Source organism: Patella vulgata, chromosome 3 (assembly GCF_932274485.2).
Source record: "Patella vulgata chromosome 3, xgPatVulg1.2, whole genome shotgun sequence".
Classification (NCBI taxonomy): domain Eukaryota; kingdom Metazoa; phylum Mollusca; class Gastropoda; family Patellidae; genus Patella; species Patella vulgata.
In genome coordinates, this window is record NC_065881.2 from 84,267,700 (window position 1) to 84,292,856 (window position 25,157).

The 25,157-nt window shown below is 36.8% G+C and overlaps 1 pseudogene; it reads right to left on the bottom strand.

The window, feature by feature from the left end:
• Positions 1-17,216: 17,216 nt before the first annotated feature.
• LOC126815066 (uncharacterized) lies at positions 17,217-19,861 on the bottom strand (annotated as a pseudogene).
• Positions 19,862-25,157: the final 5,296 nt, after the last annotated feature.

The following is a 25,157-nucleotide window of genomic DNA, read 5'->3' on the forward strand; positions in this document are numbered from 1 at the left end:
TAGTCATTTGCATATTTTAGTATTATGCCCCCAAAATCAAATATCCCCTACTTTTTTTGAATAGTATAAATTAGTATTCCACCAAATTGAATCTATGGACCCGCACATTTAGCCGAGAGGGAAATGGAATTTAACGTACATTTGACACGTGCATTTGAGGGCTAAGATATGATTGTGTTTTGTCTCAATAATTCGATTGTGCGTAGGGTTTTTTATACGCCAACATTTTCATGTGGACGTTTATTGTCGTCGCCCCTACGTCCGGACTTCTGTCCGTCCACAATTTGTTTGTGGACACTCTACAGGTCACAATTTTGATCCGATTTTGACGAAACTTGAAATATAGGTCTACCTCACAAAGATCTAGATTCCTGTCGATATTGGCATGTCTCGGACCATAACTTCATGGGTTATGACCCCGATTGTACGAATAACCACGTGTTGTAGCTTGTGGACACTCTAGAGGTTACAATTTTAACCCGATTTTGATGAAACGTGAAATATATGTATCATGTGGGTGATTGTAAATACGCCTGCAAACTGTTTACAGTTCTCTACGCTTCATAAGGATCATATTCCTGAAGCAATGATCCGAGAAATCCCTCTCTGGCCATTACTGAATTAGCTTCTAATACTTGAACTTTTGAGTGAGTGTGTCTATATTCTTCCCGTTCAATCAAATCTATCCCCAAGCACAGCAACATGGCAGCCCTTCTTTTACTAAGGGGCCTTTCCTAAAACTTTGGACAGTGATTTAAGGTATTAAAAACGGTGAAATTGTTGTTCGACTCAAAACAGTATTGTTTACATTATGTCCGTACTGATAGCCTCGTTTGTCACACGATTAGTTTTTCTGCAATATTCTGCTATGCACTGGTTAATTGGGCATAATAAAATCGTGAGTCGTGACGTAACGTTATGTAAACATATTTGGTCCAATTTGGAGCTCTGTTTGGTATTGTTACGAAGGTAGCTACTGGTTGTTAATTTAGAACAAGAATTTGCCTTCTTTAAAGCGGAGAGTAATTGGTTTAGCTCTAATCAAACGAAACACTGCGAGGAGTGTGCATAAGGATCGTTGTGAACACTATCATGAGAGTGATTGTAAATACGCCTTCAGAATTTTTATAACAACTCTCAACTGTACGCTTCTTAAAGATCGTTATAAACGCTATCATGTGGATGATTGTATATACGCCTTCGGAATGTTTACAGTCCGCAACTTCTTAAAGTAACTGTGCGTGTTTAACTTTTTTGGGGAAAATACCCCACGACTTAATCCACACTAATATGTATACTGATTCGTTATTTAACATTTAATTAACCTAATCAAGAATAATCCTCCAGGTTGTATTCCACTGGATTAAAAACATACCCATAAGTTAGATTTTTCGAACACTTTAAGATGTCTGCGGACGATGATATCAGGGCGTCACCCGACAATCAACAAACTTTTAATTAGCTACAAGTTTACCATACATTGCAAGATGTGTTTAACGTCAACGAAATGTAGACCTGACATTAAAATGAAATGGGCGTTAACGTCCTACTGTGTTGTTCCTACTGGGCTTATGAAGACGGACATATGCCTTGCCGTGTGCGATAAGGGAAATTGTGCCCGGACAGCGGAAATACCGCCTACTCTTAAATCGAATTCCAACTGCCAATGGAACTTTTACGTGCAGGCCACTGTGTACACATACAGTGATATGTTTAAACCTTTTTGGGTTTTTTTTAAATCCGATAAAAATTGGGAGCTATTTGAGTGCGTATGCGTGATTATCGAAATGAACTGAGATCATCGGTAGATAACACTATATGTCAAGTTTCGTCAAAATTGGATAAACATTGTGACATGAAGAGTGTCCCCAAATACAATGTGGAAACACGGACGAACACACTATCAGACAGGGGCGACGACAATATACGTCCACATGAAAATATGGGCGTATAAAAAACACATTAGTTGAAATATTTTTTATTTTTTTTAAATATTCATCCACGAGATTCTTGAGTTTAGTCATTCTGATGGCAGCCTGTAGTTTATAGGTGCCCATTAGAAAATAAGGTCTATATCACCATTAGGAGATATTGTCAGAAAATATGTTCTCAGCTTTCATTTGTATGCCGATGATACTCAATTATATATTTCATTTACACCTAATTGTCCATCTTCTTTCAATTTATCAAAATTGCAACTTGAGAACTGTATTAGTGAAATTAGAAAATGGATGTCAAAGAACTTTCTAAAATTGAATGATGATAAAACCGAATATTTGTTATTAGGCTCAAGGCATCAATTAAGTAAATCTGCACAAGATAACCCCCCTGTTGTAATTGGTAATTGTGATATATTTTCATCTTATTCTGCTCGTAATATTGGCGCTATCTTTGATAGTTTTATGCTTATGGGAGCTCAAGTAAATAATATTTGTAAATTGTGCTATTTTAATATTAGAAATATAGGTAAAATACGTAAATGTGTAACTGTAGAGGCCACTAAGTCACTTGTTAATTCTCTGGTCACTTCTCGATTAGATAACTTTAATTCACTTTTAGTTGGTTTACCTTTAAACCTTATAGATAAATTACAAAAAGTACAGAATACTGCGGCTAGACTTGTTACTTTAACTAAGAAATGTGACCACATAACTCCTGTTTTATATAATTTACACTGGTTACCTGTTAAATATCGAATTGATTTTATTACTTACTTTTAAATGTTTAAATAATTTAGCTCCTGTTTACCTCTCAGATCTTTTAGAACTTTATACACCTGGCCGAACATTACGTACATCAGATAAACTACTTTTAAAGCCCAAAACTGTTCAACTAGTCTCCTATGGTCAGCGCTCTTTTAGTTATCAAGCACCTGTTTTATGGAATAATCTACCATTTAGTTTAAGATGTTGTACATCTCTATATTCTTTTAAAAAACAACTTAAAACACATTTATTTAATCAGGCGTTTAACTGACTCTGTATACAATCGTTAACATGCCCATAATCTTGTTGTTTATGTGTGATATACATTGTCACTTTGTAAAGTGCCCCGGAACATGTTATATGAAAGGGTGCAATATAAATATGCTGTAATAATAATAATAATAATTTGTCCAAACTCGCGGTGGGATTTCTCCGGGTCCTGCACTCCTTATTATTCCCTGCTGAAAATCCTTACGCGCACGAGAATTATGCAACTAAAATAGTTTTATGATAATTAGTACCCAAATCTCTCTCTCTCTCCCTCTCGTTTATATTTATCTCTTTACTTGTTCACATATTGTTTAGATTTACTCACTGAATTATCAGCCGAAAAGAAATGAAATGAGTTTTAACGTCTCACTCTGCCGAGATGTAAGCTACCGGAACTACAGAATAGTCAGCCAGCGTCTTACTCACAAGGCCATGTTGGTTCCGTATTCACCAGAGATTAACTTGGTGACGTATTGTACCTGTGGAACTTCGGGTTAGTCAGCCAACATCGTACTCAGTGATCTACGATAGCTCCGGATTCATCAGAGATTGAACAAACAGTTATAATCGATTACACGACAGAAAAACAGCACCGAGCTGTTTTACAGCGGCAATTCGGAAGTCATTTTTTTAAAGGGTCATTATAATAGTAAAAAATAGATAACGTGAAGAGAATATGCTGAAAATTTCAGTCAAATTGCTCCACTCTGAACCGAGATATTAACGATTGAATTTTATGCCTAGCCTCGATCATCATTACAAAAGCCGGGACGATTAAAAGCAAAGTGACGATTTTCCATTTTGACGTTAATTCATCCATCACGAAATACATTCAATTCCAGTAAATATCGCAGGGTAACGATGGCACCGAGAGTGTAATACAATATCATTTGAGACCTAAAATTTAATATTGTATTTGAATCTATGTCAGTATTTTATATTTTTTTCATTCTTTCCTTATTTTTGACATTCTAATAGACAGATTAATTACAAGTTTAATCTTATCTAACAGCTGATAGGTGGTACTCACTTGTATGCTCGGAGTACCTATATGAGATAAGATTTAAGCACAACAGATATTGACACCTATTGTTTAAAGTTAGAATGGGTGATCATTAATAATTAGTTTCATTGTTAATTACCTGCGTTGTATAAACTTCTAAATTCCGCACGCCTTTTATCTGTATCAGTCGTAGACTTAAAACATAATATTATGTAAGACGTGATAGCTTGTACAAACGTGTATCAGTCAGAATCCATGACAGGTGTTAACATTGTTGCTTTAGAGCTTAGAGGTGCGAATTCTAGTAATTAGTTTATGTTGGATTATCTTACTGTCAATCAAACTCAATGTGACTACGAGTTAGCCAATCAGTTTAATTGTTTATGTAACCTGTAAACCAATCAGGATTCAGGCGGCAGAGATGACACTACGTTATTTAAGATTGGTTTTGAGAGTCAAAGGGAGTTGGGTTTTCTGTGACCTACGGAGAACATCTTTAGTTAGATATCTCCTGATCCAACCACCATATGTATATATATTATGCAGTAATAAAATATGTTTAATAAAAAGAGTATGTGTTATGTTACAAGAGTTGAATACGTTCTGGATAGGTTAATTAATGTCTAATTAACGATTTAGATAACATCTCAGGCCTAAAGAAAGACCTAAAATAGGCAGATTAAATTCGCTCTTGCATAATTTATGTTTAACTCTGTATAAGATGGCAGACCTCTTGAGTTCACGAGCAGTTTAGGTCTGCTCGAAATGGTACCACATCTGATGGTACCACAGTAGTGGATCGTTCCAAGAACTTCTTTAAGTAAGTTTTGTCATGATTTGATGACACAAAAAGTTACTCCCTGTACCACCCTTCATTTCTAATTAAACTGGCCTCAAATTGTAATGTACACAGTTTAACATATAATAACCAATTCCCATTGCAATAAAGGTAAAACGTTAGTTACTGCATAATTTTATGATTTATAAAATCCAACGACTACGCGATATATCTTTCCTTGTCAACTTAAAGCCCGGCCCATACCGTTACGACTACACACAAGCTGACAGGACTCAGCGTCTTGGGTAGTTGTAAAAAAAAATCGGGTCGCGCCTTTACTTCACTTGCCTACGACGGTACCAGTCCACACAGGCCCGACTCTCACAGATTATGCGTCGTGAGTTGCGCCACTTCCCTCTAGCGAGTGATTCCAAAAGTAAACCGGAATCATAAAAGTGACATTATATTTTGCCAAGATGCCGTTGAAGTTGACTGCTCGTAAAAAGAAATGTGCTGCACAGTCACATGACTACATTCTACTCTCTGATTGGCTAAACATCAGTAAGACAATTGATCGCGCCGTGTGAGTGTCCACACAAACACGATAAGTTACGACTGCAACCAACTGCATTCGACTACGATTGAACATGTTCAATCGGGCCGACGGGACACGACGCGACGGAAATCGATCAAATCGTGGTCGTGGGACTGTCCACACTGCACTGATTATCTGAGACAAGACGTTGCGTTGGGTAGAGTCTGGGCACGTCGTGGCGGTATGGGCCGGGCTTAAAATGTCCTCCCATGTCCTCCAAGCCAGAAATAGCGTGCACACTCCGTCACACCTGATCAAAAGTCACTTTCCATATATGTCCATATTTATATTCTCGTGTAGTAGTGGTTCGTAGTAACAAATGCGACGCGATATTTGGTGAGATTTCACCTGGGCGATGTCACGGCGCCCTGCACTTCGAAAATGTAGAACGCATTACCACTAAGAAAAATTGTTTGGTAAATATTTTAGTGGCTCACTCTTCAATATTTGTTATATTATTACTTATTTCGATACAAACTTCTATGGCGTGTTGAGAATTATGCTTTTGAAGCTTTTTTACTTGCACAAAGCCCCGAAGAACGTATCAATTGTTGTGGAGTACACTGAAAAAACCTGTGTTGAAACCACAGACAAAGATTTGTGTTGTATTTTTCCAATTTATTTCCAGTTTAGCAACCTTTCCCATGCAGCACCCCTTCTTTTGCTCTTTTAAAACTGTAATGTTTGATAAATGACAGATCGGAAATATTAAATTAATACTGCCAAATCAACACTTAATAGACATTTGGAATGTTAATAAACAAACAATTCCAATATTAATAAAATTGAGTTATACAATGCCCCCCCCCCATCAAAAAGAAAGGGGATTTAAATTACCCTAAAACAAGCATTGGGAATACAAGAGATGGGTACACATCATTCCTACTTCAACCCCCAAAAGATATAATTTAAATTTTATAACAACCAAACCAATCACTAATATGATTAATTATGCACTACATTGAAATATTAATCCGGGAAGAAATTACACAAAGCTTAAGAACACGGTTGCCGTGTTGTAGTACAGTAGGGATTAATGCTCGTTTCCATGGTGATATCGCAAAATACTGAAATAAATATTTTTATTTTTTTTTAAGAGTTTTTCATTTTGATTGGTTATTTATAGGTTAGCAATAAATTTATAATTTCGATTTGAACCAATGAAGATTAACTCTGCTTTTTCCACGCCCATCCAAATCTTAAATATAACACTATGGTTCTAATTTTCACATCCTCCGAGAATATTCTTTGGTGTATCATGTTTATTGGGTCAATATTAATCAGTCTCTTACAAGCGCAGACATTGTAATAACCTAATTGTGTCTGCAAATTTTCTGAGACAAGATGTGAAAATAATCAAAGGATATAATCAGGATAATCTGTATGCCTGATTAATTAAATAGTTTATAATTAGATAATAATAGACTAAAACTGTTATAAAATACGTTGTTTTAGGAGATATTACAGGTATCCCACTATACACACACTGCTTGTAATAATTAATATAAGGTTTTAGAGAAATACAAATATTATAGAAATCAAGTTAAATTGGGATGAATCCTCTACATTCAAATTCAAGAAGAACAGTTTTACATAGGCTAAGCCAGTTCTCCAATCTCATTCCGATTTTCTCAATAACAATATTGTTTGGTTTTTTTTTGTTTGTTTTTAAAAAAGGAATCATATTATTACAGAGAATAAAATAAATGTTATCTTAAAATTCGACATCATCAATTAAGGACTTGAGATCCAACACAAGAGTTTTTTCAGTGTAGCGGTGTCCAAGCAAGTTTCTACTGCTATTCAAGGAATGTTTTAAAGTCGTGCTATTGAAGTTGTGCACAAAGAAATGTTTTGAAGCCGTTGAGTGACATAGCGATCTATTGAAGTTGTGCACAAAGAAATGAATAAAGTATTGAACATACCGAATATCATATGATTCGTCGTCCAGTCAGTTTAAGCGAATTATCATTGATAAAATCTTCAGTATGTTGTTCAAGTGTATGACCTTAACACGACAATTCGAGAAATGACATGGCTGAATGGTTAGCGTGCGCGCGCTGTATCATAAAGTCTGTCCTGTACAGATTGTGTATCACGGTATCTGGACCATAGCCTGCTTATGACAGACTGAGAAACATTCATCGTCCACGCCACAACCGCCTGTGTTGTGCCGATCTGTAGCATGCCAAGGGCACGTAACCTTTCATTTTGGGTAAGCCGACGCATATTAAAATTTGTTTTCTGGTCACTAAAACAATTAAACTGATGTTTCCACCCTGGAATTCAATGCCACAATGACTGTAACATTCAAAGTCAGAGTCGTGCAAATCTTGGGTTGGACCCCCATGATGATCCCAAGCATCACCTGCATTCCATGCGGTAGCTATTGGTGCGTTTGGGCGTCACATGTAACTGGAAATGTTTCTTCTCTTAGGTTCTATAGTGACTTTTTTCGTAGTCATTTGCATATTTTAGTATTATGCCCCCAAAATCAAATATCCCCTACTTTTTTTGAATAGTATAAATTAGTATTCCACCAAATTGAATCTATGGACCCGCACATTTAGCCGAGAGGGAAATGGAATTTAACGTACATTTGACACGTGCATTTGAGGGCTAAGATATGATTGTGTTTTGTCTCAATAATATGATTGTGCGTAGGGTTTTTTATACGCCAACATTTTCATGTGGACGTTTATTGTCGTCGCCCCTACGTCCGGACTTCTGTCCGTCCACAATTTGTTTGTGGACACTCTACAGGTCACAATTTTGATCCGAATTTGACGAAACTTGAAATATAGGTCTACCTCACAAAGATCTAGATTCCTGTCGATATTGGCATGTCTCGGACCATAACTTCATGGGTTATGACCCCGATTGTACGAATAACCACGTGTTGTAGCTTGTGGACACTCTAGAGGTTACAATTTTAACCCGATTTTGATGAAACGTGAAATATATGTATCATGTGGGTGATTGTAAATACGCCTGCAAACTGTTTACAGTTCTCTACCCTTCATAAGGATCATATTCCTGAAGCAATGATCCGAGAAATCCCTCTCTGGCCATTACTGAATTAGCTTCTGATACTTGAACTTTTGAGTGAGTGTGTCTATATTCTTCCCGTTCAATCAAATCTATCCCCAAGCACAGCAACATGGCAGCCCTTCTTTTACTAAGGGGCCTTTCCTAAAACTTTGGACAGTGATTTAAGGTATTAAAAACGGTGAAATTGTTGTTCGACTCAAAACAGTATTGTTTACATTATGTCCGTACTGATAGCCTCGTTTGTCACACGATTAGTTTTTCTGCAATATTCTGCTATGCACTGGTTAATTGGGCATAATAAAATCGTGAGTCGTGACGTAACGTTATGTAAACATATTTGGTCCAATTTGGAGCTCTGTTTGGTATTGTTACGCAGGTAGCTACTGGTTGTTAATTTAGAACAAGAATTTGCCTTCTTTAAAGCGGAGAGTAATTGGTTTAGCTCTAATCAAACGAAACACTGCGAGGAGTGTGCATAAGGATCGTTGTGAACACTATCATGAGAGTGATTGTAAATACGCCTTCAGAATTTTTATAACAACTCTCAACTGTACGCTTCTTAAAGATCGTTATAAACGCTATCATGTGGATGATTGTATATACGCCTTCGGAATGTTTACGGTCCGCAACTTCTTAAAGTAACTGTGCGTGTTTAACTTTTTTGGGGAAAATACCCCACGACTTAATCCACACTAATATGTATACTGATTCGTTATTTAACATTTAATTAACCTAATCAAGAATAATCCTCCAGGTTGTATTCCACTGGATTAAAAACATACCCATAAGTTAGATTTTTCGAACACTTTAAGATGTCTGCGGACGATGATATCAGGGCGTCACCCGACAATCAACAAACTTTTAATTAGCTACAAGTTTACCATACATTGCAAGATGTGTTTAACGTCAACGAAATGTAGACCTGACATTAAAATGAAATGGGCGTTAACGTCCTACTGTGTTGTTCCTACTGGGCTTATGAAGACGGGCATATGCCTTGCCGTGTGCGATAAGGGAAATTGTGCCCGGACAGCGGAAATACCGCCTACTCTTAAATCGAATTCCAACTGCCAATGGAACTTTTACGTGCAGGCCACTGTGTACACATACAGTGATATGTTTAAACCTTTTTGGTTTTTTTTTAAATCCGATAAAAATTGGGAGCTATTTGAGTGCGTATGCGTGATTATCGAAATGAACTGAGATCATCGGTAGATAACACTATATGTCAAGTTTCGTCAAAATTGGATAAACATTGTGACATGTAGAGTGTCCCCAAATACAATGTGGAAACACGGACGAACACACTATCAGACAGGGGCGACGACAATATACGTCCACATGAAAATATGGGCGTATAAAAAACACATTAGTTGAAATATTTTTTATTTTTTTTAAATATTCATCCACGAGATTCTTGAGTTTAGTCATTCTGATGGCAGCCTGTAGTTTATAGGTGCCCATTAGAAAATAAGGTCTATATCACCATTAGGAGATATTGTCAGAAAATATGTTCTCAGCTTTCATTTGTATGCCGATGATACTCAATTATATATTTCATTTACACCTAATTGTCCATCTTCTTTCAATTTATCAAAATTGCAACTTGAGAACTGTATTAGTGAAATTAGAAAATGGATGTCAAAGAACTTTCTAAAATTGAATGATGATAAAACCGAATATTTGTTATTAGGCTCAAGGCATCAATTAAGTAAATCTGCACAAGATAACCCCCCTGTTGTAATTGGTAATTGTGATATATTTTCATCTTATTCTGCTCGTAATATTGGCGCTATCTTTGATAGTTTTATGCTTATGGGAGCTCAAGTAAATAATATTTGTAAATTGTGCTATTTTAATATTAGAAATATAGGTAAAATACGTAAATGTGTAACTGTAGAGGCCACTAAGTCACTTGTTAATTCTCTGGTCACTTCTCGATCAGATAACTTTAATTCACTTTTAGTTGGTTTACCTTTAAACCTTATAGATAAATTACAAAAAGTACAGAATACTGCGGCTAGACTTGTTACTTTAACTAAGAAATGTGACCACATAACTCCTGTTTTATATAATTTACACTGGTTACCTGTTAAATATCGAATTGATTTTATTACTTACTTTTAAATGTTTAAATAATTTAGCTCCTGTTTACCTCTCAGATCTTTTAGAACTTTATACACCTGGCCGAACATTACGTACATCAGATAAACTACTTTTAAAGCCCAAAACTGTTCAACTAGTCTCCTATGGTCAGCGCTCTTTTAGTTATCAAGCACCTGTTTTATGGAATAATCTACCATTTAGTTTAAGATGTTGTACATCTCTATATTCTTTTAAAAAACAACTTAAAACACATTTATTTAATCAGGCGTTTAACTGACTCTGTATACAATCGTTAACATGCCCATAATCTTGTTGTTTATGTGTGATATACATTGTCACTTTGTAAAGTGCCCCGGAACATGTTATATGAAAGGGTGCAATATAAATATGCTGTAATAATAATAATTTGTCCAAACTCGCGGTGGGATTTCTCCGGGTCCTGCACTCCTTATTATTCCCTGCTGAAAATCCTTACGCGCACGAGAATTATGCAACTAAAATAGTTTTATGATAATTAGTACCCAAATCTCTCTCTCTCTCCCTCTCGTTTATATTTATCTCTTTACTTGTTCACATATTGTTTAGATTTACTCACTGAATTATCAGCCGAAAAGAAATGAAATGAGTTTTAACGTCTCACTCTGCCGAGATGTAAGCTACCGGAACTACAGAATAGTCAGCCAGCGTCTTACTCACAAGGCCATGTTGGTTCCGTATTCACCAGAGATTAACTTGGTGACCTATTGTACCTGTGGAACTTCGGGTTAGTCAGCCAACATCGTACTCAGTGATCTACGATAGCTCCGGATTCATCAGAGATTGAACAAACAGTTATAATCGATTACACGACAGAAAAACAGCACCGAGCTGTTTCACAGCGGCAATTCGGAAGTCATTTTTTTAAAGGGTCATTATAATAGTAAAAAATAGATAACGTGAAGAGAATATGCTGAAAATTTCAGTCAAATTGCTCCACTCTGAACCGAGATATTAACGATTGAATTTTATGCCTAGCCTCGATCATCATTACAAAAGCCGGGACGATTAAAAGCAAAGTGACGATTTTCCATTTTGACGTTAATTCATCCATCACGAAATACATTCAATTCCAGTAAATATCGCAGGGTAACGATGGCACCGAGAGTGTAATACAATATCATTTGAGACCTAAAATTTAATATTGTATTTGAATCTATGTCAGTATTTTATATTTTTTTCATTCTTTCCTTATTTTTGACATTCTAATAGACAGATTAATTACAAGTTTAATCTTATCTAACAGCTGATAGGTGGTACTCACTTGTATGCTCGGAGTACCTATATGAGATAAGATTTAAGCACAACAGATATTGACACCTATTGTTTAAAGTTAGAATGGGTGATCATTAATAATTAGTTTCATTGTTAATTACCTGCGTTGTATAAACTTCTAAATTCCGCACGCCTTTTATCTGTATCAGTCGTAGACTTAAAACATAATATTATGTAAGACGTGATAGCTTGTACAAACGTGTATCAGTCAGAATCCATGACAGGTGTTAACATTGTTGCTTTAGAGCTTAGAGGTGCGAATTCTAGTAATTAGTTTATGTTGGATTATCTTACTGTCAATCAAACTCAATGTGACTACGAGTTAGCCAATCAGTTTAATTGTTTATGTAACCTGTAAACCAATCAGGATTCAGGCGGCAGAGATGACACTACGTTATTTAAGATTGGTTTTGAGAGTCAAAGGGAGTTGGGTTTTCTGTGACCTACGGAGAACATCTTTAGTTAGATATCTCCTGATCCAACCACCATATGTATATATATTATGCAGTAATAAAATATGTTTAATAAAAAGAGTATGTGTTATGTTACAAGAGTTGAATACGTTCTGGATAGGTTAATTAATGTCTAATTAACGATTTAGATAACATCTCAGGCCTAAAGAAAGACCTAAAATAGGCAGATTAAATTCGCTCTTGCATAATTTATGTTTAACTCTGTATAAGATGGCAGACCTCTTGAGTTCACGAGCAGTTTAGGTCTGCTCGAAATGGTACCACATCTGATGGTACCACAGTAGTGGATCGTTCCAAGAACTTCTTTAAGTAAGTTTTGTCATGATTTGATGACACAAAAAGTTACTCCCTGTACCACCCTTCATTTCTAATTAAACTGGCCTCAAATTGTAATGTACACAGTTTAACATATAATAACCAATTCCTATTGCAATAAAGGTAAAACGTTAGTTACTGCATAATTTTATGATTTATAAAATCCAACGACTACGCGATATATCTTTCCTTGCCAACTTAAAGCCCGGCCCATACCGTTACGACTACACACAAGCTGACAGGACTCAGCGTCGTGGGTAGTTGTAAAAAAAAAATCGGGTCGCGCCTTTACTTCACTTGCCTACGACGGTACCAGTCCACACAGGCCCGACTCTCACAGATTATGCGTCGTGAGTTGCGCCACTTCCCTCTAGCGAGTGATTCCAAAAGTAAACCGGAATCATAAAAGTGACATTATATTTTGCCAAGATGCCGTTGAAGTTGACTGCTCGTAAAAAGAAATGTGCTGCACAGTCACATGACTAAATTCTACTCTCTGATTGGCTAAACATCAGTAAGACAATTGATCGCGCCGTGTGAGTGTCCACACAAACACGATAAGTTACGACTGCAACCAACTGCATTCGACTACGATTGAACATGTTCAATCGGGCCGACGGGACACGACGCGACGGAAATCCATCAAATCGTGGTCGTGGGACTGTCCACACTGCACTGATTATCTGAGACAAGACGTTGCGTTGGGTAGAGTCTGGGCACGTCGTGGCGGTATGGGCCGGGCTTAAAATGTCCTCCCAAGTCCTCCAAGCCAGAAATAGCGTGCACACTCCGTCACACCTGATCAAAAGTCACTTTCCATATATGTCCATATTTATATTCTCGTGTAGTAGTGGTTCGTAGTAACAAATGCGACGCGATATTTGGTGAGATTTCACCTGGGCGATGTCACGGCGCCCTGCACTTCGAAAATGTAGAACGCATTACCACTAAGAAAAATTGTTTGGTAAATATTTTAGTGGCTCACTCTTCAATATTTGTTATATTATTACTTATTTCGATACAAACTTCTATGGCGTGTTGAGAATTATGCTTTTGAAGCTTTTTTACTTGCACAAAGCCCCGAAGAACGTATCAATTGTTGTGGAGTACACTGAAAAAACCTGTGTTGAAACCACAGACAAAGATTTGTGTTGTATTTTTCCAATTTATTTCCAGTTTAGCAACCTTTCCCATGCAGCACCCCTTCTTTTGCTCTTTTAAAACTGTAATGTTTGATAAATGACAGATCGGAAATATTAAATTAATACTGCCAAATCAACACTTAATAGACATTTGGAATGTTAATAAACAAACAATTCCAATATTAATAAAATTGAGTTATACAATGCCCCCCCCCCCATCAAAAAGAAAGGGGATTTAAATTACCCTAAAACAAGCATTGGGAATACAAGAGATGGGTACACATCATTCCTACTTCAACCCCCAAAAGATATAATTTAAATTTTATAACAACCAAACCAATCACTAATATGATTAATTATGCACTACATTGAAATATTAATCCGGGAAGAAATTACACAAAGCTTAAGAACACGGTTGCCGTGTTGTAGTACAGTAGGGATTAATGCTCGTTTCCATGGTGATATCGCAAAATACTGAAATAAATATTTTTATTTTTTTTTAAGAGTTTTTCATTTTGATTGGTTATTTATAGGTTAGCAATAAATTTATAATTTCGATTTGAACCAATGAAGATTAACTCTGCTTTTTCCACGCCCATCCAAATCTTAAATATAACACTATGGTTCTAATTTTCACATCCTCCGAGAATATTCTTTGGTGTATCATGTTTATTGGGTCAATATTAATCAGTCTCTTACAAGCGCAGACATTGTAATAACCTAATTGTGTCTGCAAATTTTCTGAGACAAGATGTGAAAATAATCAAAGGATATAATCAGGATAATCTGTATGCCTGATTAATTAAATAGTTTATAATTAGATAATAATAGACTAAAACTGTTATAAAATACGTTGTTTTAGGAGATATTACAGGTATCCCACTATACACACACTGCTTGTAATAATTAATATAAGGTTTTAGAGAAATACAAATATTATAGAAATCAAGTTAAATTGGGATGAATCCTCTACATTCAAATTCAAGAAGAACAGTTTTACATAGGCTAAGCCAGTTCTCCAATCTCATTCCGATTTTCTCAATAACAATATTGTTTGGGTTTTTTTTGTTTGTTTTTAAAAAAGGAATCATATTATTACAGAGAATAAAATAAATGTTATCTTAAAATTCGACATCATCAATTAAGGACTTGAGATCCAACACAAGAGTTTTTTCAGTGTAGCGGTGTCCAAGCAAGTTTCTACTGCTATTCAAGGAATGTTTTAAAGTCGTGCTATTGAAGTTGTGCACAAAGAAATGTTTTGAAGCCGTTGAGTGACATAGCGATCTATTGAAGTTGTGCACAAAGAAATGAATAAAGTATTGAACATACCGAATATCATATGATTCGTCGTCCAGTCAGTTTAAGCGAATTATCATTGATAAAATCTTCAGTATGTTGTTCAAGTGTATGACCTTAACACGACAATTCGAGAAATGACATGGCTGAATGGTTAGCGTGCGCGCGCTGTATCATAAAGTCTGTCATTGAGTCGACTGGAGTGGTTTCGAATCCCCGGTTGTACGTGACAAGGAGTAGGGTCGCCTGTCCAACCTCGTGGGTTTTCTCAGGGTCCCCCCACTGCTAAAGACCCCTACGCGCAAGCGAATTATGTAAATAAAATTAAACCATATGTTAGTCCCGAAATGACCTAGTTTGTGTCGAGTGGACGTTAAAACCCATTTCTCTCTCTCTCTCTCCCTTGAGAAATGACAGTCATAAAAGCAATGCTTTAAAGATGTCTTCTAGAGTGAATGAGGTTATATTTTTATGGTAAGATTCACTTACTGTTAGAAACGGGACCACGGCGGCTAAGACTCTGACACGCCATCCTAGAGATCACCTTGTCAGTGGTGCAGGACGGAGGGCCTGGCAAGGGCAGCTGTCTAGTTATTCGGATGATACGAAAAGCCGTGTATACATTGGTGTGCACGTAAAAGATCACTTGGTAGTTAGAATTCGGCATAATAGTAGGCGATAGTGCCGCTGCCCAGGCAAAATTTACCTCATAGCACACAGTATGGCGCTTGCTCGTTTTCATTTAATAGCCCAGTCGGAGAAGAATAGTAGGAAGTTAAACCCCATTTCCTTTCATTTCTGTTAGAAACGTATGTTATTAACTACTTTACTACTGCGAATTTCGCCCGAGATAGTCAACAGGTTTCGATTCCTCGATTGTACGTGACAAAGAGTATTGTCGCCTGTCCAACCTTGTGGGTTTTCTCCGGGTCCTCGGGTGTTTTCCCACTTCTGACGAACCCTAAGCGCTAGCGAATTATTGAAATAAAATTGTACCATTTCTCCCTCTCTGTCTATTTCAATCTAATTACCGGTATTTGTTTGTACAATAAATATTAGTATTAGATTGAAAGCCAGGAGGACTTTGATCATTTTAAAATAATAACCTCATCGGTTTATATATTTGATCAGTACGTATTTCGTAAATGTTTGCATTGCCAACATTAGAATAAATATGCGACAACCCTTGTGGATTGCTAAAATGACTTAGATTATGTGGACGTAATATCTCGTTGCAAGGCAAAGTATATTTTAAATTGCATTAACATAGGCTTGTGTAGAGTTATAATCCCTCTCCTTAAGACTTCAATATGTGACAACCTTTGTGGATTGTTGTAGGCACATGGCCAGTTGCCCTGTAAACGATATTTTCATTGCGTTAACAAGTGACTGTGTAGAATTATAAACTCTCGCCTACAGACTGCAAATTTATAAAACAAGTGCTCATATCAGTTTACAACAATATGTATTGGCGAATATTCCCACTTTTCTTTCGGTTCTCAAATATATTATATCTTAAATAAGCAAGTCAGTGTTGTATAATGGTTCGCCACATACTATTCCCATGACCCTAACTCACCCCAAATAACACAAACACACAAATAAACAAAAAACAATTTGACAATCAACAAAGACTTTATGGTATATTGCCAAATAATCAAATTGTATTAATAAAGCTGTGAAACTATACGTGAAAGAAAGTTCGTGGTTGGTAGTAAGCGTCTCGTCTAATATTAGATGACAGTCTTTGTCCCACATATACTGTTAACAATAAATACCATACCTTGACGTGAGATATTAGAGGTAATAATTGATCCTGTAAAAATAGATAATTGTTCATATCGCTACACGATAGAGCCCATGTTTTCAAGATAGATATAGATAGAGGGATGGGGTTTTACGTCCACACGACACAACGTAGGTCATTTCGGGACTAACATATGGTTTAATTTTATTTCAATAATTCGCTTGCGCATAGGGGTCTTTAACAGTGGGGCGAGGACCCGGTGAAAACCAACGAGGTTGGACAGGCGACCTTACTCCTTGCCAGGTACTAACGGGGAATAGAAACCACACCAGTTTACTCAATGACAGACCTTATGTTACAGCGCGCATGCGCTAACTATTCGGCCATCAAACCTACCAGTCCTGATATGAAAGCAAGTAATCTATAATCTGAGTGATATAAGGTATTCAGCTATTTGTACTATATATAGATGATAGAAAACATGAAATTGTTTATTATAATATAGATGAACAAAACATGAAATGATATGGATGATTAAGAACGTGTCTTTTATCAGGAACTGTATAACAGGATTAAATTCTGGGTAAAATTGATCTCATTGCTAAACACTCTGACACCAGATGCTATTTGTCATTTCCCTAGTTCACGTGGATCAATTTAAATGTAAGGTACGTATATATGACCAGTGTTGAAATCAGTTTATGTCGGCATACCTTTTATATTTTCATCGTGCCAATTGAAACAACGTAGTTCAGATAATAGGCTCAGTTGATCTTAGGATGAATCAAATAACCAAAATAGGTTTACTTTAGTCAATGTAGCCTACCGACGGCGTCCGAAGGATCTACAGTATATTTCCAAATGACGAATATAAACCTTTGACCTCAAAATATCAACCAGAATTGCTAATCCATCAGTGATGGCGATAATAAAACCTCACAGCAGAGTTCACAAAATCAGCCGGACAGGTGTTTATCTAATGGTGTATTTTGCTAAATTCGCCAAGCGTAGTCACCCACCACACCCTCTTTTGCATGGCAGTATTTGTTGGGATTTTGGTCAAGACTGAAAGAAGCATATTTGGATTTGCATTGTCGGCCTTTTGGGGAAGTTTTAGAAAGAAATAACTAAATCCATTTTTGTTAGTGTTAGTGTTGGGTGATATCTCTTTAATATTAAATTGCCATTCTTTATTATCTAGCAAATGACTGTCTGATCAGTCTAGTTATATAAGGGTAATACCCAAATGGCTGTCTGATCCGTGTAGTTATATAAGAGGAATACCCAAATGACTGTCTGATCAGTGCAGTTATCTAAGGCGAATACCTAAAATTTATCAGTCTAGTTAGATACGCGTAATACACAAATGGCTGTCCAATATGTGTAGTTATATAAGGGGAATACCTAAATGACTTTCTGATCAGTCTAGTTATATAAGGGGAATACGTAAATAACTGTCTAATCAGTTCAGTTATAGAAGGGGGGTACCTAAATGACTATCTGATCTGTATAGCAGACGTGTTAACCCCCAGATATGAAAAAAACAGGAGACCTGCATTGAAAAAATAGGAAAATCAAGGAAATTATTTCTTCTTCCAAAACCATCATTTTTAGTCACCTATATTCACGGTTTTTTTTACACTTTAATTATATACACAAGTCTTTAGCACTATTTTACACAAGTTGGGGGACCACGTGGGTAAGGCGTCGGGTGTTCGATCCCTGCATTGGCCGAGAAAGTTCACCCAGATTTTCCGGCGTGGTCCCCCCTTGTCAGTGATGGAAGACGGAGGGCCTGACAAGGACAACTGTCTAGTCCTTCGGATGAAACGAAAAACCGAGATCCCGTGTATACATTGGAATGCACGTAAAAGATCCCTTGGCAGTTGGAATTCGATATAAGAGTAGGCGATAGTGCCGCTGCCCGGGCAAAATTTCACTCATAGCACAATGTATGGCGTATGCCCGTCTTCATTAGCCCAGTATAGGAGCAGAACAGTAGGACGTTAAACCCCATTTCATTTTTTACACAAGTCTTTAACACTTTTGCTATGAGACTATTTACTATTCCGTGCTCTTTCTTGTATTTGCTTGCGGCAGCTTTGGCGTCCTTCAACAACTGATGACTTGACACTGTTTTAAAACATGGTTTACAGGAGTTTATTTTGCACGAAAGAAGGCTGCAAATTGTAGAATTATCTAATTCTGTCCTTTCCGCAGTTTTGATTTTTCTACTAGAGAAAATAATCTCTCTGTTTCTGCGTTGTAATTAGGAATTAGAATTAATTTGAATGCTAAATTAGCCAGTTGGCTACATCTTTGAGAACTATCCATGAGCCTCATTTTTGTCATTCTGATCCAGTACCAATCCTGTGACAGACTATTTTGTGGAAGCTCTGTTTCAGACATCAGGTTATAGTCTGCATATTGCTCCTCAAGCTCATCTGTTACAGGAAATCCCAGAGCTTTGGCACATTTCAAAACTAATTATAAATAGGTCAAATATAAATGTAATCAGAAAAAAGCAATAAATAGTATGTCAAATTTATCCTGGTGGATAATTTATTTATTCATTTATGTATTTATACAAAATCATTTATCTGCTTATTTGTACTATAACTAAATAATGTAATTAGTTTTTGTATGTATCATATATAATTCGACATTATACATATATTGTACACCCAAACCAGAAGGAAGCAAATTAATATAAGCCTACTCGGCTTGTGTTTGTATCCTTTTATTTATGCTTTTTACATTGTATAATAGTCTCGAAATAGATACTGTTTAAACCAAGAATTCATTACTTACTTGAAGAACCTGCTAACCATGATATCATCATCAATACTGCTCATATAATCTCTGGTTTTCACACCAACAGCCAGGATGTCATCTGCTAGCTGACTTTATTTGACCATATATGGAACGTTTGTAAGTTCACAAACTTACCCAAGTATTTCCTCAAGAGGCGAGTCATATCCGAGTATAAAAACAGATTTTGCTTTCATCAGCCTGAAAAGCTGTATTGAATTCATTAAGAGGGTTCAATATGAATTTTAAAAACATGCAATACAAATGCAACTCTTCATTTGCTAAGTAGCATGTCTGAACTCGACTCAAAATTAGATTTTAAGGCATGTATTTGTTCTAGTGTCCTCTTAAGACACCTGTCAAGACCCAGCCATCTTGTTTGTACATGTTTTATGAGCTGATGTGGCTCAACCTCACAAAACTCTTGAAATGTCTGATATATCTCAGTTCGTTTTGGAGCTAGAATATAAATAAAATGGCTGTCAATTATCTCGAAAAGGAGAAAAATGAGTTGTATATCTCAGTTCTTTTGAAGCTAGAATATAAATATAATGGCTTTCAAAATAAAAAAATTAAATATCTTGGGTCATAAAGCTTACCTTAAATGGAAATGATAATTTATTTCCATAAGCATATGGTCAACTGACAAGAGTCAACTTATTTAAAGCAAGATTTGCCAAGTGACAAATGCACCCAAGATCAAACACATATGGCTGCTCTTCTTTGATTCTTGACAATATAGAATTGTTTTTCCCAATCATAACACTGGCATTGTCAGAACAATAAGCCACTAGATTGTTCCAGTGAAGGCCATGGTCCCTGAATAATAAACAAAATAACAATATGTATTTAATCAACTCACTAACTCATTAAACAGATAAGTGTTCTCTATTACTCAAAAGGGTGTAATAAAACCTATTTAAATAAAAACAAGAGCATCGCTAACGCAGCAATATACGTCCACATTCCTGTTTTGTTTGATATGGTCCAGTTTGCATTGAGGGTCTGTGAAATAAAACTGGGTTGTAGGACTGCTATCAGTTTAACACTTCGTTCACATTAACAGAACACAATTTTTATTTTAAAACAATCGATGTCTTTATTCCAAAAGCATGACGTTTCGAATAGGTATGCAAAGTTTCAAAAGGATCTGTTAAGAATTGCGGTCTGTAGGCAAAACACAAGACACACAAACATTAGGCGTGGCTCTGTGCCTAGGGGTCGAGCATGCACCAAAAATAATAATAGAGGTCGGCCTTAGGATTAAGGAATAAGTATAAAAAGTAGCCTTAGGCTATAAGGAATAAGTATAAAAAAGTTTTCAAGATGATCGATTAAGAAATGCGGTCTGCAAGTGACACACAGACATAAAAAAAGAAAATGGGCGTAGCTCTGCCACTGGGGGTTGGGTATTCACCACAAATAATAGGGATGTTCCTTAGGATAGAAGGAATATGTATGCTAGGTTTTAAGGTGATACGATAAGAAATGCGATCTGTAGATGACAAACAAATAAATAAATATAAGGGATGGGCGTGGCTCTGCCCCTGGCGGTCGGGCATGCACCAAAAACAATAGGGATCATCGTTAGGGTATAAGCAATTCATATGAAATTTTTTCAAGACGATTGATTAAGAATTGTGGCCTGTAGGTGACACACAGACATAAAAAGAAAAGAAAATGGGCGTGGCTCTGCCCCTGGGGGTAGAAAAACAATAGGGATCATCGTTAGGGTATAAGCAATTCATATGAAAAAATTTCAAGACGATTGATTAAGAATTGTGGCCTGTAGGCGACACACAGACATAAAAAAGAAAATGGGTGTGGCTTTGCCCCTGGGGGTTGGGCATGCACCCAAAACGATAGGGATGTTCCTTGGGGTACAAAGAATAAGTATGCATAGTTTCAAGATGATACGTTAAGAAATGTGGCCTGTAGACGATAAACAAACAAATACAAAAAATGGGCGTGGCTCTGCCCCGGGGAGGCGAGCATGCACCAAAAACAATAGGGATCATCTTTAGGGTATAAGGAATAAGTATGTTAAGTTGATACGTTAAGAAATGCTGTCTGTAGATGACAAACAAATAAATAAATATAAGGAATGGGCGTGGTTCTGCCCCTGGGGGTCGGGCATGCACCAAAAACAATAGGGATCATACTTAGGGTATAAGCAATTCATATGAAAATTTTTCAAGACGATTGATTAAGAATTGTGGCCTATAGGCGACACACAGACATAAAAAGAAAAGAAAATGGGCGTGGCTCTGCCCCTGGGGTCGGGCATGCACCCCAAACGATAGGGATGTTCCTTGTGGTACAAAGAATAAGTATGCATAGTTTCAAGATGATACGTTAAGAAATGCGGTCTGTAGATGACAAACAAATAAATAAATATAAGGAATGGGCGTGGCTCTGCCCCTGGGGATCGGGCATGCACCAAAAACAATAGGGATCATACTTAGGGTATAAGCAATTCATATGAAAATTTTTCAAGACGATTGATTAAGAATTGTAGCCTATAGGCGACACACAGACATACAAAGAAAAGAAATTGGGCGTGGCTCTGCCCCTTGGGGTCGGGCATGCATCCCAAACGATAGGGATGTTCCTTAGGGTACAAAGAATAAGTATGCATAGTTTCAAGATGATACGTTAAGAAATGTGGCCTGTAGACGACAAACAAACAAATACAAAAAATGGGCGTGGCTCTGTCCCTGGGGGTCGGGCATGCACCCAAAATAATATGGATCATCCTTAGGGTATAAGGAATAAGTATGTAAAGTTTGAAGATGATCACTTAAGAATTGTGGCCTGTAGGCGACACACAGACATACACACATACACACACACACACACGCACAGACAGGGGCGACGGCAATATATGAATGTGGACGTATAATAATGTGTCCATTTATATGGCGCCAAATTCACAAAACATATTCATTGCGCATACGAAAACTATATGCAAAAGTTCATTGGCTCTACGTTTTTTTTAAATTTTTGTAATGAATTTTGAAAAGATGAGTTTTTAATCGAAAATTTAAGATTGGCTTTAATATAATTACACACAATACATTAAGATTGACAAATAAGTAACAAAACGCAGTTCAACTGGGAGTGAATCCAACTTCTAAATTTCCACTTTGGTATTACTAGTTGATTGAGATTGTTTGAACGCAACTGTCTTTTAGGAATATACTGTTGTATTGATTCACAGAGATAACCAGGAGCTCTCCACTGACACAATGATAAGTTAGGCAGGGTACTTTAAAGCCGATCCGGGCTCTAACTGTAACCAACGAAGGGTTTGTTGTACTTGGATTATGTGGCCGCGATATGAGGATCCTGTGTGCACTCTTGCTGTGAGATTCTGGATTCGCTGAATTTTAGTTGAGTTTGAGGAAGACCAGTGAGAAGACTATTAAAACAAAACTTTCTTGCCAGCGGATCTGGTTTTCAAATCATTAAGATTAATGTATTTAAATCTAGTCGGTCTTCGTATAACCCTATATTCTTCCATTAACCCCACACTTTAAAAACAAACATGTGAGCAAAGAAGAAAGCTATAAATCGACTGAAGAAATAAAATATGTTTAAAGGGATGTAAATGTCAAGAGGTCGGTATTCCTTTTTAAAATCATATATACACATTGTACTATACTGAATTTCTACTAGATAGATTTAACAAACAGGCGGAAGATTCCGGCTCCGAGCACACCAACTAGTGACATCCAGTACAAACAAATAATGCTAATAGACTCAAAATTTACATTGCAACATCAAGTCGCTTCAAATTAATATGATTAAAAATACATTATGTAAGAGCTTAATCTGCCTATTGCAGATCTTTCGTTTGGCCTCAAATGTTATATAAATCATTATTAGAATGCTAAATCCATAATCAACTCTCTAGAGCAGCGGTTGGTTGAATTAGTTAATAATTTAATTTAAAATGGATAATGGAGACTTTGTTTATTATCGTAACAACGATAGCAATAACAACCGAGACTACACTATTCTTCCAACGGCGATTACTCCGCTGAGAATGAAGTAATTTGATTGATTTTCTATATATTATCTTTCCATTCTCTACGGTCTCACTATTATAGTGAGAACTGTCAGCTCTTTATAACTAGAAATGGGCGTGGCTCTGCCCCTGGGGGTCGGGCATGCACCAAAAACAATAGGGATCTTCCTTGGGGTATAAGGAATAAGTATACCAAGTTTGAAGAAAATCCAGTAAGAATTGCGCCCTGTAGGCGACACAAAGACACACGAAAAGAAAATGGGCGTGGCTCTGCCCCTGGGGGTTGGGCATGCACCCCAAACGATAGGGATGTTCCTTAGGGTACAAAGAATGTGTATGCAAAGTTTCAAGATTATTAGTTAAGAAATGTGGCCTGTAGACGACAAACAAACAAATACTAGAAATGGGCGTGGCTCTGCCCCGGGGGGTCGGGCATGCACCAAAAACAATAGGGATCTTCCTTGGGGTATAAGGAATAAGTATACCAAGTTTGAAGAAAATCCATGAAGAATTGCGCCCTGTAGGCGAACCACAGACACACACACACACACACACACACATACATACATACATACACACACACACACACACAGACAGGGGCGACGGCATAATACGTTCACATTATGAATGTGGACGTATAAAAAATGCTACTCAGTTGAAAGATTTGTCAATGGCACTGAATAAATTGCTGGATGGGACAATATTGCACACTGGCATGTTAAGGAATTTTGTCTCGATACATTCTTTCACTTCATTAATAACTCTCACTAAAATCGCCATGTTCTTGTTGTGGCCTCTGTCATTTGATTCATCCATTAAAGTAATAAATGTACCTTGGCACATATGTTTAACTTCAGCTGTAAAATTTGAGCCCAGAGCATATTTATCTATCATAGTAGTTTTAGTTCTACCACACTGAAATTCTTTGGCTTATTTGCTGCCAAGAAACATTACTGCAGCCAGACAAGATAAATTGTGCTCTGCCACCATCATTGCAAAAAGTGTTTCTGCCCGATTTGTTTTGTTGACTTGTGTTGGTATAAAATTGACAAAAGATGTCACATTACTGGAATCAACAGCTTTGCCAATTCTATTATGGTTTTCCGATTGAACATGTCGTCGTGAATCGGATATGCCACCAGAAGTTATATTAACTGTAGCATTACGCACGTTGCATAAGGCTTCTATTTCTATTTTTACATGTAACGTTTACTCTTCGCGAGAGAATTGTGAAAATCGCACAGTCGTTTACTAGTCATTATGAAAATTGATAGTAATGGAACGAAACTTGTAATTTCTCCATTTTATCAGGTACGCCAATGTACTCTATTATCATTACAATATACTTTATTTACACGTGGGAGCTGTCAACCGTGTTATCTAAATTATAAGTTTCCGGCTAAATTCAGCCAATCAGAATGATTTATGAAACGGAAGTAAAGGTAGTTTACCTCTCTTTGTGAAAGTTGCCATTTTCCGTGAGAAAATCTCCCCCCTACGGGAGTTCGGGAGAAAGTTCCC